The sequence below is a fragment of the Mesocricetus auratus genome, unplaced genomic scaffold, assembly GCF_017639785.1.
Source record: "Mesocricetus auratus isolate SY011 unplaced genomic scaffold, BCM_Maur_2.0 Super-Scaffold_100676, whole genome shotgun sequence".
NCBI lineage: Eukaryota > Metazoa > Chordata > Mammalia > Rodentia > Cricetidae > Mesocricetus > Mesocricetus auratus.
In genome coordinates, this window is record NW_024429266.1 from 7569095 (window position 1) to 7585964 (window position 16870).

At 40.5% G+C, this 16870-nt stretch overlaps 1 protein-coding gene and 1 long non-coding RNA gene across 2 annotated transcripts in view; one reads left to right on the plus strand and one right to left on the minus strand.

Annotated features, from left to right (window-relative positions):
- Window positions 1-16870, plus strand: part of Spata17 (spermatogenesis associated 17) — a 164661-nt gene that overhangs the window by 135330 nt on the left and 12461 nt on the right.
- Window positions 12920-16128, minus strand: LOC121137222. The gene is made up of 3 exons (XR_005874456.1): window positions 16079-16128; window positions 15357-15431; window positions 12920-13409 (listed from the first exon to the last, which is right to left on the minus strand). It is a non-coding gene; the product is annotated as an uncharacterized LOC121137222 (long non-coding RNA).

The window sequence follows — 16870 nt, forward strand, 5'->3', positions numbered from 1 at the left end:
AAGTTAATCACTGGGAGCCCAGGTCATCAGCCTTGGACCAGGGCACCTACACAGTTCATTTTACACACTGGCAGACTTCTGAGACTTTGTAGACCTTTGTAGATGTTTGAATGTTTTACAATTATACTGTTATATCATGAAGAATTTGTTGTATGATGTACAGAAATAGAATTGGAATACTGTGTAACATGATGTCTTTTAAATTATTTTGTTAGTTTCATTTACTCTTTAGTCAAATGATAAATTAATTTTAAGAATAGTAAGGACAGTTTTAGACAAGAGAGAGTGATAAAAATCATTTATATGCCTCTTATGTTTGATAAATTTGGATTTTTATGTATCCCCTAAGAATTGCATATATTATTTTAATTATGACATAATCTCCATATGCAGAAAATACAGCAAATTATATTGATTAAAATGCTAAGGAGTGAATATGTTATATAATTAATAGTTTTTAAATGGCAGACTTTATTCTTTTCTATTGTATGATTGTTTTTCCCTTTTAATTTTTTATTTTTTATTTAAATTAGAAACAAGCTTGCTTCACATGTGAATCCCAGCTCCCTCTCCCTCCCTCCAACCCCACCCCCTTCAATCCCCCCAACCACCCACCCAATCCCTACTCCACTCTCCAGGGAGGGTGAGAGAGCATCCCTCCATGTTTAATGGGCTCCCAAAGTTCATCTGGATGCCAGGAATAAATACTGATCTATTGTCCGAGCTATCAGTCTGGGGTCCATGATCTCCCCCCCACACACACAATCCCTTCAGGAGAATCTGTCCTGTTCTCCTTCTCTGGGGTACCATGCATATCTCTGTTGGGGTCCTCCCTGTCTCAGACTCTCTGACTGGGATTGTAGGCTGCCACTCCCCTGTTTCATGCCTAAAATCCATATATGAGTGAGTACATACCATGCTTATCTTTTTGTGACTGAGTTACCTCACTCTAGATGGTTTCTTCTAGTGCCATCCATTTGCCTGCAAATTTCAAGATTTCATTGTTGTTTTTGTTTTTCCTGCTGAGTAGTACTCCATTGTGTAAATGTACCACATTTTCTCTATCCACTCTTCAGTTAAGGGGCATCTAAGTTGCTTCCAGGTTCTGGTTATTACAAATAATGCTGCTACGAACAGAGTTGAACAGATGTCCTTGTATGAATGTGCATCTTTTGGGTATATGCCTAAGAGTGGAATTGCTGGATCTTGTGGTAGACTAATTCCCATTTTCCTGAGGAATCTCTATACTGATTCAATGATTTTATAAAAATCACTAATTGTAATTTAACTATTGATAATTTATATATACACCAAATCTTGTTTTATAAATGTAAGAACATTTTATTTCTTCCCAGTCATTTCCTCACATGAAATATTTTTAGTTTTTCATTAATTATCATGTTCTATCATAAATCATTATGATGCAATGGTTCTTTTGTTTCTATTTTACTGAAAATTCTTTTTACATTATAAGTAGGTCCTCAACTTTGTCAAATGTTTCTACATGCTGTGCTGTTTTCTGACTGAATTACACCATTTGATGTCTTAAGGCAATGTGTTCACAGAGTAAACTTCATTGATCATGACATACCTGTGTCATACATCACAGCCTCTAATCTGCTATACTTCCTCTGGTATTGTTTCCACTTGCATTTACCAGTCACATTAGTGTTTGAATTTTGCTTTCTTGTAATGTAATTGTTAGCAACATTTTTCTGACTTTACAGAGTAAGTTGGGTCATATTCCTTCTATTTTATTTTCAAAAAGATTTTATAGAAATTATTATTTGTTCCTTAAATATTTGGAAGAATCCACTAATCAGTCTATCAAGTTTGTGGGGTAGTCTTTGGAGTGGGGTTTACCTTTATTGAATTAGTTATTTTAATACGCAGCAGACAATCCTGATGTCTATAGCATATCTCTTATGTTAGATTACGTTTTTCAGAATTTGACTCACTCATCTTAATTTTTCTGAATTTCTAAATTTCCCCATGTGTAGACAAAATAGACGCCCCTGGTCTCCTCTTTTACTGCTCAGGCTGTCTATACTAATGCTAGAGTGCTGTCTTCTCCTCCATGGAAACTGATAATGTATTTTCTTATTGCTCTTACTAGGGACTTTTCAGTTTTATCAATCTTTATAAAACCAGCTTTTGTCTTTGTTGATTTTCTCTTAAGTTAATGACTATTTCATCTTCCTTTATACATTTATTTTTGAACGTTTGAGTTTAATTTGCTGCTGCTGTTCTTGATAATAATCCTTAGGTAATTCACTTCTAATCTTTATGACATGCATATACGTCTATGAGCTTCTTTCAAGGTATAAATTTAGTACCCTATCACAGAATTTCATCTTAATTTAAAAATTTTCTATTTATTCCTATATTGACTAATAGAATTTCAAGATTTTCTACTTATATTTACTAATTTACTTGCTGAAGTCCACTGTACTCAAAAAACTACTCTCTGATCTTAATCCTCTCAAACTTTTTATACAAATTCTGTTCTGTCTATGTAAATGTTTCAAGTACATAAAAATAATATATATTCTGGCCTGCTGTATACAACCTGCCCATTGCAGGACATGTGACATGTCCTGGGGGAGAGGTTACTTATCCTCGGGATGTCCTATTGCATAAGAGATTCTGAGAAGCAGCCCTGGGTTTAAAACAAAATAAAAGCCCAGATCTTTATTCCTTTGGTCACATTCAGCAACACACATAGGAACTAAGCATCATATGATGAGTCTGATGCTATGCCCAAGTGTTGTTCTTCTCATTGTCTCTTTGGCGATGTCTGCAAAGAGAGATTGAGTATCTACGGGGCTTAGGGTCACCCTCAGTAAGAACGCAGACCCTCAGCAGGGTGCAGCGACAAAAGACAGAGCAGTGACAGGAGAATACGAGCCTCACCTTGTGGAGCCCACACAGCTCTGCGCCTCTGTGTGAACGAGAAGTGGACTGTCCTCTTGTCCATTTCACTCCTATTTTGGATGCTCTGTCAACAGCAGCAGAATCTAATGCCCATTCACATGCCAGGTAAGAATGCTGGCACCTCAGTGTTTTACCAGGCCCAGACCCATTTGAAACAGACCTCAGTATTAGGTTATTGCCCTTCTGTCAATTAGTAATAGAAAAGAAATCTCTGAGGTAAGACTTCTACTTTCACTGTGTATTGGGATGGGGTGCACATTTTAATTATTTCCTTTAAAGTATGACCTTGCCTTCATCGCTAATTCAATTTTGCGCAGCCAATTGTTACCTCCAAAGTGAATTCTTAACATCTTTTTATTATTAGTGTGTATTAATTGTGCAGAAATTGAGTTTCATTATGACATTTTCATACATGCATATAAAGTACTTCCAAGGTGAATTTTAATTCTACTATTAGAATCTTAGTTTTCTTCCTCTTTTTAAAAATCATCTCTGCCCTTACTTTTATGAATATCTGGTCCTTCCTTTTAGCCTATTTTATCCATTTAGCCTATTTTTTTTGTATAAAAGAAAATTGAAGCTAGCAAATTACCCCATCACTTTCGTGTTTTCAGCTTGCAATGCGGGGTGACTTTGAGCTACCTTTCCTCTCCTCCAGGCCCTCAGCACACCGTTTTCTTCTTCCATGGGCGTCCATGATTGTTTTCTTCTGGCCCTTCTCATTTTGAAGAACACTAGATACCTACATGGAGGACAATGGATTTGGCCCTTTAGAGTTGATTAATTAAGATCTCGTTCCAGTCTTAAGTTGGAGGAGAGCCCCCATCCCCTAGCTACCCGGTGTTGATAATTGATGAGCTGTGAGAAACACTTCTCAGAACACTGTATGGCCACAGATGCCCTGCATGAGGTGGTGTGTGCCCAACTCAGGCTTCAGTTTGGGGTCTGCAGCTCAGTGATGCTGCTTCCTACTCCCTCCTCTAAACACACAAAGTTCTCCTTCAGTGCTGGTGCTGGGTCAAAAGTAAGGGGAGCTCTGCAGAGTAGAGGCCTCTGCTGTGCGTTGTCTGCCTGTCCCCTGTCTCAGCATCCTCATACAATGCTTATCAGGAGTGAATGATGGTTTGTAAGGTTCTGAACAGAACATTGCCTCAAGCAGGCCATTCCTCCTCCTCTCAGCTAACTACCGAGCAGCTATCATGGAACACTGAGGTAACACGTATACACTATCACATTAGCAGTTTTGATTATTTGTTTAGAAAGCAGTTAGCTTGTTAATAGAACAGACAAAATAGTTGAAATACTTTGCCTTTGATAGTCACTTCCTTGGAAACTAAGAGGCTTGTGTAAATATCACTAGAGATCATTGACACCTGTATCACAACCTATATTAGCTGAAAATATGTCAGCAAGAGATGTATCAAGAATTATTTATTAGCATGCTAAATTGCATTGCTAAGAATGTTTCTATAAAAGAAATCAAAACTCAATTTGTCTAGCATTTTAATACAATGTTTATAATAGTCTTAAGTATTTGTTGAATTATTGTATGTGGGGGCATGGATATGTGTCACGGCACACATGTGGAGGTCAGAGTCAGAGGACAACTGTGGAATTGGTTCTCTTCTTTCCCCTTCCCCAGTTCTAGGATCAAACCACACCATTAGGCTTTCACGGTAAGAACCTTCACCAGCTGAGTCATCCCATCATCCCCTGAATAGAGTCTTTATTTAACTTTCAATGTGGAATACTTCCTAGACTTTTTCTTTCTTAAATAATAGGAAAAGCTTCTGGAAGACGTTGACTTGCTTGTAGCACTCTGAACCCCATGAGAGATTCACACTAGCCTTCACTATCCTGCTGAGTGAGTATAGTACCTGCTAGAACCGGTTCCCACCCAGACACAACACTACATTAGCTTTTTAACTCGATGCCCTACTCTTATGTCCATCATTTTTATGTCTTTATAAGAATGGCTTTACTAAATAAAACAATCCACCCAATGATCTAAGAGTGGTTAGCCTCCACAGCAAGCCATCATCTCCCAAGTGCTTGCACAAAACAATTCACAAACAATTCGTTTACTGAGAACACACCATGTTAATGAGTTAGCTTTAAAATTACAGTTTAAGGAGAGGAATTAGCAAGGGCACTGACCAGTAATCCCTGTGCCCAGAAGGCCAAGCAAGATGGTTATATACAAGTCCCAGGCCGGGCAGGGCTACACAGTAAGGCTGCTACTGAAAACAGGCACCAGGATAGTCATGGGAAGACAGGCTTTAAATCTGTCTCCAGTAAATTCTTCTGCCTTTATTTTCTTTCACTGGAGAGTCTTCAGACAATCTCACTGTAGCCCAGGCTGACCTTGATTCCACAATCCTTCTGTTCCCACATCTAAAGTGCCGTGTCTAGCAGTGTGTGCCACCACACCCAGAATTTATGATAAATTCCTATTTGAAAACCAAAAGTATATAAGTGTGTTTATTTGTCCGAGTCAAGACAATGCATGCACAGTTGAATTCAATTGTGTCTCTATGTTATATGACTACACGGAACAGAATTTTAAAGGGCAACAATCATATAAATTGTTTCATTTATATACTCTCTCAGTCCTTAAATGCTGTATTGTTAAAAATTATAATGTACTCAAGTACTAAGTATTTATATTAAATTTTCATGTACCTCAGCTGTCAATGTTTTTTATATTTGACAGTCTTTTATTTATGAAGTCTAAATAAATGAAGAGTTGTATTTATTTGTTGTTCAATAGGTTGTACTTTAACAGGTAATAAATAACAGGTAAATATCCTTGTGTTTAATACCAAGGTGTTTTGCCTACATGTGCTTTCAGTTCAAACTCAGTAAAGTTCAAGGGCATCCAAGTATGAAATAGCATCTGAGGAGATTCCCATTGCTCTCTCTCTTAATTTGATTTAGTCAGAGAAAAGGACACTAGTCAAAAAATACATATTTAATAATTTTGGTCTAAAATTAGACACTAAATATTGTATATAAACCAGTAAATGTGCATATAATTTTCCCAAAGCATGAAGATGGAGCTAGCATTATAAAATAATTATTCATTTATGTTGAGTATCTTATCTGCATTCTAATATGTTTTAATATCTTTATCTACTTGTAGAAAACATAATTACAATAAGATTTTAGACTGAAATAATGCAATATATAAGACCATATGTTTAAGCTTTTAGAATAAAAGTAATTATTTTGCATAAATGATTTTTAATCTTTTTTATTTAAATTAGAAACAAGCTTGCTTCACATGTCAATCCCAGCCCCCTCCCCCTCCTCTCCCCCCACCCACTAACCTCCCCAGCCCCCGACCCAATCCCCACCCTGTTTCCCAGGGAGGATGAGGCCCTCCATGGGGGATCTCCAAAGTCTGTCATTTCATCCAGGGCAAGGCCTAGGCCCTCCCCAATGTGTCCAGGTTCAGAGAGCATTCCTCGATGTGGAATGGGCTCCCAAAGTCCAGTTGTATGCCAGGGATAAATACTGATTTACTACCCAAGGTCCTATAGATTGCCAAGGCTTCCTCACTGACACCCACATTTATGGGGTCTGGATAAGTCCCATGCTGGTCTCTCAGCTATCAGTCTGGGGTTCGTGAGCTCCCCCTTGTTCAAGTCATCAGTTTCTGTGGATTTCACCAGCCCAGTCTTGACTCCTTTGCTCATCACTCCTCCCTCTCTGCAGCTGAGTTCCAGGAATTCAGTTCAGTGCCTAGCTGTGGGTGTCTGTCTCTACTTCCATCAGCCACTGGATGAAGGCTCTGGGATGGCATGTAAGGTAGTCATCAATCTCATTATTGGGGAAAGGTATTTAAGGTAGCCTGTCCACTATCGCTTAGATTGCTGTTGGTATCATCCTTGTAGATCACTGAAAATCTCACTAATGCCAGATCTCTCCTCAAACCTAGAATGACTCCCTCTGTTATGGTATCTCTCATCCTGCTCTCCTCTATTCTTCCCCCGACTCAACCTTCCTGCTCACCCATGTCCACCTCCATATTGATTCTGAAGTGTCTGTACAAGTTGGTACTCCCACCAGAAGTGGAAGAGTTTTCCCCTTTTTCAACATCCTCTCCAGCATAAACTGTCGCTGGTGTTTTGGATTTTAGCCATTCTGACAGGAGCAAGAGGTATCTCAGAGTTGTTTTGATTTGCATTTCCCTGATGGCTAAGGATGTTGAGAACTTTAAGTGTCTCTCAGCCATTTTAGACTCCTCTATTGAGAATTCTCTATGTAGTTCTGTAGCCCACTTTTGAATGGGATCCTTTGGTGTTTTGGAGACTTGCTTCTTGAGTTCTTTGTAAATTTTGGAGATCAGCCCTCTATCAGATGTGGGGTTAGTGAATATCTTCCATTTTGTCTTGTTGACTGTGTCCTTTGCCTTACAGAAGTCTCTCTGATTTCTTTCTCAGCCCACTTATCATGTGTATATAGTAGGGCTACTGATTTTCTTTCTTTTTTTTTGAGTTAATCTTGTTTCCTGCCACTTTGCTGAAGGTGTTTATCAGCTGTGGGAATTCCCTGGAAGAGTTTTCTGGGTCACCTGTGTAAACTATCCTATCTTCTGCAAATAGTGAAAGTTTGACCTCTTCCTTTCCAATTTGTATCCCCTTGATCTCCTTTTGTTGTCATATTGCTCTAACTAGAACTTGAAGTACAATATTGAAGAGGTACGGAGAGAGTGAACAGCATTGTCTTGTTCCTGATTTTAGAGGAATCACATTGAGTTTCTCTCCATTTAGCTTGATGTTGGCTGTTGGTTTGCTTTATATTATATAGCTTTTATTATGTTTAAGTATGTTCCTGTTATCCCTGATCTCTCCAAGACATTTATTATGAAGGGGTATTGGATTTTGATGAATAATTTTTCAACATCTAGTGAGATGATCATGTGATATTTGCTTCTCACCTTGTTCATATGGTGAATTGTATTGATGGATTTTCATGTGTTGAATCATCCCCAATCCCTGATTGGTTTGCCTTTATATGTGACTTGACCGTTTTCCTCAGCTGCTGTTAATATTCTTTCTTTATTCTGTATGTTTGTGGTCTTGATTATTATGTGGCAAGGGGATTTCCTTTTGTGGTCCACTCTATTTGATGTTCTGTAGGCTTCTTATACTTTCATTGGCATGTCTTTCTGTAGGTTAGGAAAGTTTTCTTCTATGATTTTGTTGAATATGTTTTCTGCCCCTTTGAGTTGGGTTTCTTCACCTTCTTTTATACCTATTATTCTTAGGTTTGGTCTTTTCACAGTGTCCCATATTTTCTGGATATTTTGTGTTAGGTATCTGTTGGACTTAAGATTTTCTTTGGTCAGTGAATCTTTGTCTCCTAGTGTATCTTCAATGCCTGAGATTCTCTTTTCCATCTCTTGTATTCTGTTGGTTATGCTTGCATCTATAGTACCCGACCGATTGCCCAGATTTTCTATTTCCAGCATTCCCTTAGACTGTGGGTTTTTTTATTGTCTCTATTTCAACTTTCAACCTTTGCACTCTTTGAATTGTTTCTTGCAATTTTTGCTTTGTCTTTTCCTCCATTTCTTGACTTTTTTTGGTTTGTTTTTTCTTCCATTTCTTTAAGGGATTTTCTCATATCCTCTTTGAGGGCCTGTATCATTTTCATGAAGTTGTTGTGCTTCATCTGCATTGGAATGTTCAAGTCTTGCTGGTCTAGTCTCTGTAGACTGGCGGTGTCATATTGGTTTTTCTGTTGCTGAGTGTGTTTTTATATTTTCTCCTCCCCATCCCTTCATTCTTCCAGTGGGGGCAGAAGTAGTCTCTTCCTCTCCTGGTGGGTACAGGACCAGGGTTCCCTTCTGGTAGATACAAGCATGTTCAATACACTGGTGGCTCTCTTCTTCCCATGGATGGAGGTGGGCTTAGTTGCGGGGCCTTGGCAGTCTCAGGGTGGCTGGACCCTGTCCGGATGGGAACCACAGTGTGCAGTCCCCAGGCCTCAGCTGGTTGCATGCAGGGCACTAGAAGGCAGGCCAGAAATAGGTCCATGTTTACCTCTGTCTGTCTGGTGGGTGAAGAAAGGGACTAGGAGACTGTCAGTCTCTGGGTGGGTTGGCTCCTGCCGGGATGGGAACAGCCCATAAATGATTTTTAAGGCACATCAATCTTTGAAAAAACTGTGGTTTGGTGAGAAGTGATAAGATGTAAATGAAACTTGACTCTAAGTAAAAGACACCCAGGCACAATTCCTCCCAGTTACCGGCATGTTGAATAGTTTTGTCTTCTACACAAGTTCCATGTGGGAAAAAAGAGCGTATCTCCTAAACCATGGTCTTTAGATTTCTTAGACTATAGTCATGCTATCATCCTGACTAGCAAGTATGATGCTTTACATTGTTCCCATATGTAGACACGGTTGCCTGTTACATGAAGAACTGCTCTGCATGCTTTGTTTCCCTGTCTTCTTCTCTGGAGTTAGAATTCGCCTTCCCCCATTCTCATCATTTCTCCATGTCTCTTGTCATTTCCTCGGTCATTTATGTCCTGGAAATATAGCTTTGGCATCTGAGAATTTCATTTTACAGAAAACAGAGACAGAACTCCAAAGTTGGAAGTGGTCTGGGTTCCAGGTGAAGCCACTGTTACCTGTCATTCTGACCTGTGGGGACTTCCTGCATTGTTTTTCCTAATGATTTTCCTTTTGTCTTCTTTTGTCCTGTTTTTCCTAGAGCTATTGTAGTTACAGACAGAGCTCTCTAAATGACCCGTGTGTATGTGTGTGTGCGCGTGTGTGCCTTGTATGGCCTTTCCTCTTTTCATTGTCCCTTACTGTTTCAGCGGCTCCCTGGAATGCAATGTGAGTTTTTCCACGGTTGTATTTTTTTGGTTGCATATTATCACTTCACTAAGACTCCTTTTCTCTCTTATTAAACAGCAGCCTCACTTACCTAACAATGCCACTTTCCCTTTAGTGTCTTCTAGGGTACTAACTTTTCACTGATGCTTCCTCAGTTTCTCTCAGCATCATCTAAATGTTTTATTACTGTTATTTTTCTCATATATATATATATATATATATATATATATATATATATATATATATTGGTTTTACGAGACAGGGTTTCTCTGTACTGTTTTGGAGGCTGTCGGACCAGCCCGGCCTCGAACTCACAGAGATCCACCTGCCTCTGCCTCCCGAGTGCTGGGATTAAAGGCGTGCGCCACCACCACACGCCTCTCATCTATATTTTTAGTTGGAGATTTTTTGTAGCCATCTGCTTGTTTTTCCTTTGTTCATTCACTTAGTAACAAGGCATAAACCATAGCTGTGATCGCTGTCTCTGTGGGAGGGATTTGGGTGGTGGCACTGTGGAGGTACCTGTCTGTGAAGGCCACTGTCTGGGGTCACTCGCCATATCCAGCAGAGTCTTGTCTAATCTTATGCCAGTCACACTAGCACTGGGGTGGGGAGGTGAGAACGGGAAGGAGGATGTGGCTCTCAACACTGAGCATAAGGAAGTCACTTACCTTACTACATTCGTGTATCACGTTGTTGGGTAACAGCCCCAGGTGATAGGAATTGAGGTTGTACTGGACGGTAGCCCTTAGCCATAAAGGATTGTTTGGTGCCAGCCTGACAGTGTCCCATCACCTGCAGAGTTTAGGTGTGTCAATGGCAGCAATCAAATGGCAAAAGCCTCTCAGCCTGGAGATGAGAGGGTCTGGAAGGAGAGATCAGAGGAAGGTGGATGGGAAGGAACTGGAAGAGAGCAGAGGACTGAGGTCCAGCTGGATTACACAGAGTACCAGTAAAGGATCCAAGTTCCACCGAATGGGACTTACATTATTCACTGACGCAGGGCCACAGAAGGCCAGAGGTCTCAAGTGAAATGGAGAATTTTTAGCCTATATAGTGAGCTTAGAGGATGTCCATGCTCCCAAAGGAATGACTCCCGGGAGGTGGGAAGGAGGACTTTCTGACCAGAGGACCCTAAAAGGGTCCTGAGGTTCAACATCAGATGTAAGAAAAATAAGGCAGAAAAGTAGATAGATTCCCTCTCAATAGACTAAGACTGCTTCATTGGAACAGTGAAGGGCCCCAACTTTTATGTGCAATGAAGGTTGAGTGCATTTATGACGCCAGGAACAAGTGTATATATACATACGCACATATATGGGTAGCTAAAATGAAGTTATAACTGATTGTGTGTGTGTGTGTGTGTGTGTGTGTGTGTGTGTGATTTAACTGGGAACAAGGTGAATTGTTCTTCATACCCAAACAGCATTTCATGTGACCCCCTGTTTATGTTTAAAACTTTGGATAGTACTGAACCTTATACATCATATGGTTTTCTCCATACCAGTGAAGAAGAGTTCAAATGATCCCTCTTAAAGTCTGGTAACTACATTTACTGAGAAACTGACAAGTAGCAGGCAGCAGGGGTGCACAGATGTATTGACATGCGTGTATTGCAAGGAGCCACACAGAATGTGAAACCCAAGAGGCCCCGATGCTTGAGGCTTCGGTCTTGTGTTCACAGGCTGGGAGGAGTTTGGTGTGCAGACAGCCTCAGTGCCATGGTGAGCGACTGTCTGGGGAGTATGAATGGGACAAAGCCTGGTGTGATGTTTGATTTTTACTCTCTCCCTCTGTGGTATGATCATTTTTTATTAGCTTCATAGAAGACCAGGAGAAACTGTTCGCTTCTTTGACAGCCTGTCTTTAGGTATGAGATCGGTGAACCCGAGAGAAATCTCTCCTAGCCAAGCCCAGAACTGGCTGTGCCCTAAATGATCTGGTTGAGTCCAAAGTAACATATTTAGGGAATTATTTTTGTAAAGCTTGATTTAAAAATCAGGAGCAACAGGTGTCACGGCAGAGAACACAGGTCCAGTTCTTGGCACCTAAATGGCACCTCACAGTTGCCTGTAACGCCAGGTCTGTGGGATCTGGTCTCTGCAGGCACCTGCACAAACATGGTGCCCATGCACGCATGCTGACACACATATGCACAGTTAAGAAAGTAGGCACAGCTAAGATTAACAACTAGCAATGCTAACATAGAACCATTATAGCAATACATAAAACTAAATTTATTTAAAACACATTAGGTCAGTGATTCTCAACCTGGGGTAGAACGACCCTTTCATGGGAGTTGCATATCAGATATCCTGCATATCAAACATTCACATTACTATTCATAAAAGTAGCAAAATTATAGTTATGGAGTAGTAATGAAATAATTTTATGGTTGGGGTCACCACAACATGGGTAACTGTATTAAAGGGTCACAGCATTAGGAAGGCTGAGCACCCTTGTATTACGTGCTTCTGGAATGTTTCATTTGTTTTCAGACTGTGGGTAAGTGTAGATAACAAACTACTAGACAACCTAAAATAAGGGGATACTATTGTGTGTGACTTTCCCTTGCCCACTGGTGGCTGTGAGCCTCCAAGCCCTCCCTGCCCCGTCCTCTGGAGAAAGGTCACTTCTTGAGGCGGGGGCAGAGGATGGGGACAGTGTCTGTAGAGAGCAGAGAGGGAGCTAGGGCACTTGCATTGTACGTTCCTCACATCCAGTTTCCTGGAAAGCCTGCTCCTCACTCTGCCTTCCCAGCCGTCTGGAGGGCTGGGCTGAAGTTTCCGGGCTTGAAGAGGAAGAGCAGGATGGAATGTCAGCTGTACCCTCATGTGTGTCTCACTCTTTTACTTTCCGGTTTGGTGCCCCACTGTCGCTTTGCTGACCATCAGTAATAACTCGAGGTTACCCCTGCCTTCCAGTCCCCGGACAGATATAATCTATTGGATGTTGGTTGATTCTCTGTTATCTGGGAGTAGGCATTTCTGAGAGGATGGAACGGGACAAAAATCCACTGCTGTGCCATGTTAAAATTCAGTCTTTCAATGAATAACTTAATACATAGTTTACACATTTTTACAGAAAGACTTCTGAAATAACATATAACATTACAACAGAAAATGATAGTGTATAAATGAGAAAGTATAATACTTTATAGGGTTTTATCTCCATAGGGTTGTTGCCTGTATACTTGAATCCAGCCAGTGAAGGTTATGGGTAGAGGGCCTGGATCTTCCCCAGGGAACTTTCCATCTGGTAGATTAGATCAGACATCAAGGGAATGCTGTGACATAAAACAAGAAGCAGAGAAGGATATGGGAACAGCTAAAGATTCACAATAGGCCTTCAGCACAGGGAAATTCAATTTGTATCTGAAGAGAGGCTCTCTTAGAGGAAGTGGTATTTCTGCATAAGACTTAATGTCTGGGTGGATCTCCATCTATGAGGGACATGACAATCATCATTTGCTAATATGATTAGCAGCGTTCAGCTTCCATCGTTTGACGTGTTGCTTCCCACTGGTGTTGATGGTGAATGTCTTTCCTCAGGGTCTTGTCTCAATAGCAATCAGTTCACTTATTTCCATCTTAGTCTTTCTGAGAGAGATTCTCAAAAGCTATCTATAGAGAACATTCACCATTAATGACAGTTATTGATATCCTATAATTATACAAAAAATTGCAGTGGGATTCCTTTATCTTAATGATGCATGTATATTATTAAGAATTATAAATATTGAGGAATAAAACTTCAAGTTCACACACTCCCAGATGTTATTTTGGGGTTACTAGACTGGCAAGTTTTCAAAAACACAAGCAGTAATTAGAAATCTCTCACGATCGCTCTCAGAAACAGTGCTTAATTTTCAATTCTTTCATTTGAAAAAACTTGTAAGAAAACACTGTCAGAACTATTGACATTTTTATAGCTTGACAAAAATTAAGCATAATTAAAATGAAATATTTGTTGCATAAATTAAGCCACAATTAATATGTTTTCTGCCAGTGCTTGAAGGATAAGATTAAAACAGCGTCGTTAGCAGGCTCCCCACTGTGAGACTAATTTCCTGATTTTTATACCACACATCATCATACGCGTCCTCACAGCAGAGATTTAAATCAACAAGTGGAAAGCACTGATGAAGACTGTGTGCAGAAGAGATGAACCACTTTTATGGGGGAGCGAGGCATTATTGCTTTTTCCCTTAAGAGCTGATGACGAGTTGACTCGAAGGGTAAGATTTGCACTTTTAAAACCATTACAATACATAGAAAATTTCCCTTCCTTTTAGTTAGTTTTGACTTTACAATTAGCCAGCTTATTGTTCCAGGAGTGTTTACCATTTTAGAAGGTAATTAGAAAATGTACAAGATATGTGCTATGCACAGACCTACCCTGTGTTAACCAGGAACTAATAGTAAATACCAGAACCAACATTCAGTCCTGAACAGTTTCCACAAACATGGAAGAAAGATGTGTCCTCTTAGTGGAGGGCTACTTCTCCCATCAGTGTCTGCGGCCACACAAGGGGGGCTCTTGCCGTGCAAGCATGAGAATCCAAGAGCAGAGTCCTGAACCTGTGTCCGTGTGTTTTGCTCTGTTTAACGCCAAGTGTGGCTGTGACTGCTTGTAACCCCTGCAATGGGAGAGGCAGACCAAGACCAGACGGTCTCTGTGGCTTGCTGGCTGCCAGCGTAGTTGAAAACAGGGAGCTCCAGATTCAGGGACATTTTGTCTCAAGGAAATAAGATAGGCAGAGAGACATTTCCCATCGATGTCCTTCTACCCATGTTTCCCTCTGGCCTCTGTGTATGTCCACAGGCAAATGTACCTGTATGCACATAACACACACACGCACGCACGCATGCACGCACACACACACACACCAAATTCCCAACTGCCCAGACAACGTGTCAAGAATTCTATTTAATTTCTTTCATACTAATTTCTTTCCTGTGTTAGGCACTGTATGGGGACTCAGGGAAGGAAAGAGATAACCATTCACCATAGTCCTCTCTGCCTCCGGGTGTCCCTCAGGCCGTGTTGCTTGGGAGCATAAAGACACCATGAGCATTTGCAGTGAGGGGGTGGCAGTCATTCACCTCTGAGCTGTTGCCTCCATCTTCCTGTGGGTATGCTAGATGCTGGCAGCATACGTTTGGACTGTGACTGTCAAGGGAGTGACATGAGTAGACCCCTCTATGCGTGCAAGGCCAGGGTACCCCTAGGTCACAGCCTACTCTAAAGAGACAGTTAATCTTGTGGATGCACACTGACCAGAATTCTGCTTTGCAAATATCAAAGGTGCTAGCAAGTTTAAGTTGAAATTTTTACCCCAGAAGATACCATCTTTGGGCGGTACTTTGATTTTGGTCACTTGATGTGACACTAGTATTATAGTGACAAACTGGATGGTGTGGTTCTCTTGAATGGCAGGATCACTCATTCATGTATTTCAGAGTTGGGGGATGGTATTTCAGGTCCCCTCCCTGACAGCTAACTGGAAGTCACAGGTGCTTCACCAAGCCTGTCAGTCTGTCCCCTTCTGCCTTATATTTGCTGCTTACCTGTCCCCCATTTCAGTAAGTTTCATTCCATGGCAACAGGAAATTTTGTCCGGCTTAACCACCACTATCTTCTTACTGCCAAGGATTATGCAGTCACTTGATTAATACTTTTCAAAGATTGTATGAACAAGTAAATGAATGATTAATATCACTCCTTTAACAGGAACATAAAGAAATAGACTTAACAAACATAGCCATTTCTGAGGTCTGGTGTGAATCCAGGTTTGGCAAGTGGCCATGAGCATACACACTGCTCAACAATGTTTCACTTATATATTATCCCATTTTTACCTCACATAAATTGTCCTGATTTGAAAAATGTTTCTTTTGAAACTAAATTTCAAGTTATAATCTACATAGGTTATTTCCTGATCTGAAATTCCAAAATCTGGAACTATTTTTGGTGAAAATGGCATGAAACCATGAGTAAAAAGTCCCACACCATGAGACTTTGTATCATGTTCAGAATTATTTAAAGTAGTTTATGAAATTACCTGAGTGTGTGCTGTGCATCTGAAATATAAATGTTTCCTATCTGTATTTTGACCCATCACCAAGATATGTACTGAGTTACATATATGTAATTATTCCAGAATTCCTTCCCACCAGAAATAACCACACACATCTTCAATCCATAACATTTTGGATAGGGAAATATCCTATATATGGCTATCAGTCATTAAGAATTAGTTACAGTCTATATGCACATTTGTTTATCTTACTTGTTCATGTTCATCCCTTGGTTTGTCTGACGTTCTTTTTATCATAGGTGGCATAGCAACTGGCAATGTTCTATTGGAAGTTCATGCACAATGAATTTGTCATAAAAGAACCTAACTATAGAGAACACCCCTTACTGTCATTATATGCAGTAGTCCTGTTCTCTAGGGTCGCCACAAACACCAGATATTGAAAGTGTAGTTCTGAATACCCATGGGTACAATATGCGCTGGTATTCGGGTTCTGTGAAGAAAAAATAACCATGTAGAAATGAGCTTGGATAAAATGCTGTGATAGAAATTTTTAAAAGCAGAGAGGGAAGCCCAGAAAGGCCAATCTCTTCACTGTTTCTCAGATTCTCTGTTTAGCATTTATTTCTCTTGAGTAGAGGGCAAGGCCCTTTCTGGCAATTGTCTTAGGAGCTGATATTACTGGTAGACAAGGTAGGTCAGATGGTTTCTCCATGGCCAGTGCTGCCACAGAAAGGTGAGAGGAAGTTAGAATCATGTCTAGATTTTATTACTGGCATGGGTGGGAAGGGTTCTAGCTGTGATGGCCTGCCTTGGAAAATGGAGTTGTACTTTCTAAGATGGACAGGAGAAGATGAGAAGGCTCCTGCTCCTGAGCTCCCTTCCTTCGGTTCAAAGGACTCAGCCATCATAGTGCTACACTTCAGGACTTGAGTCCTGACCCTGAACATGACTGTACAAGCGCTGCAAGGATTGGATTTGGGATGACAAGTGAGTAGTAGCAGATTTGCCGGTCAAGGGTCTGGATCACTATGACAGTTGTTT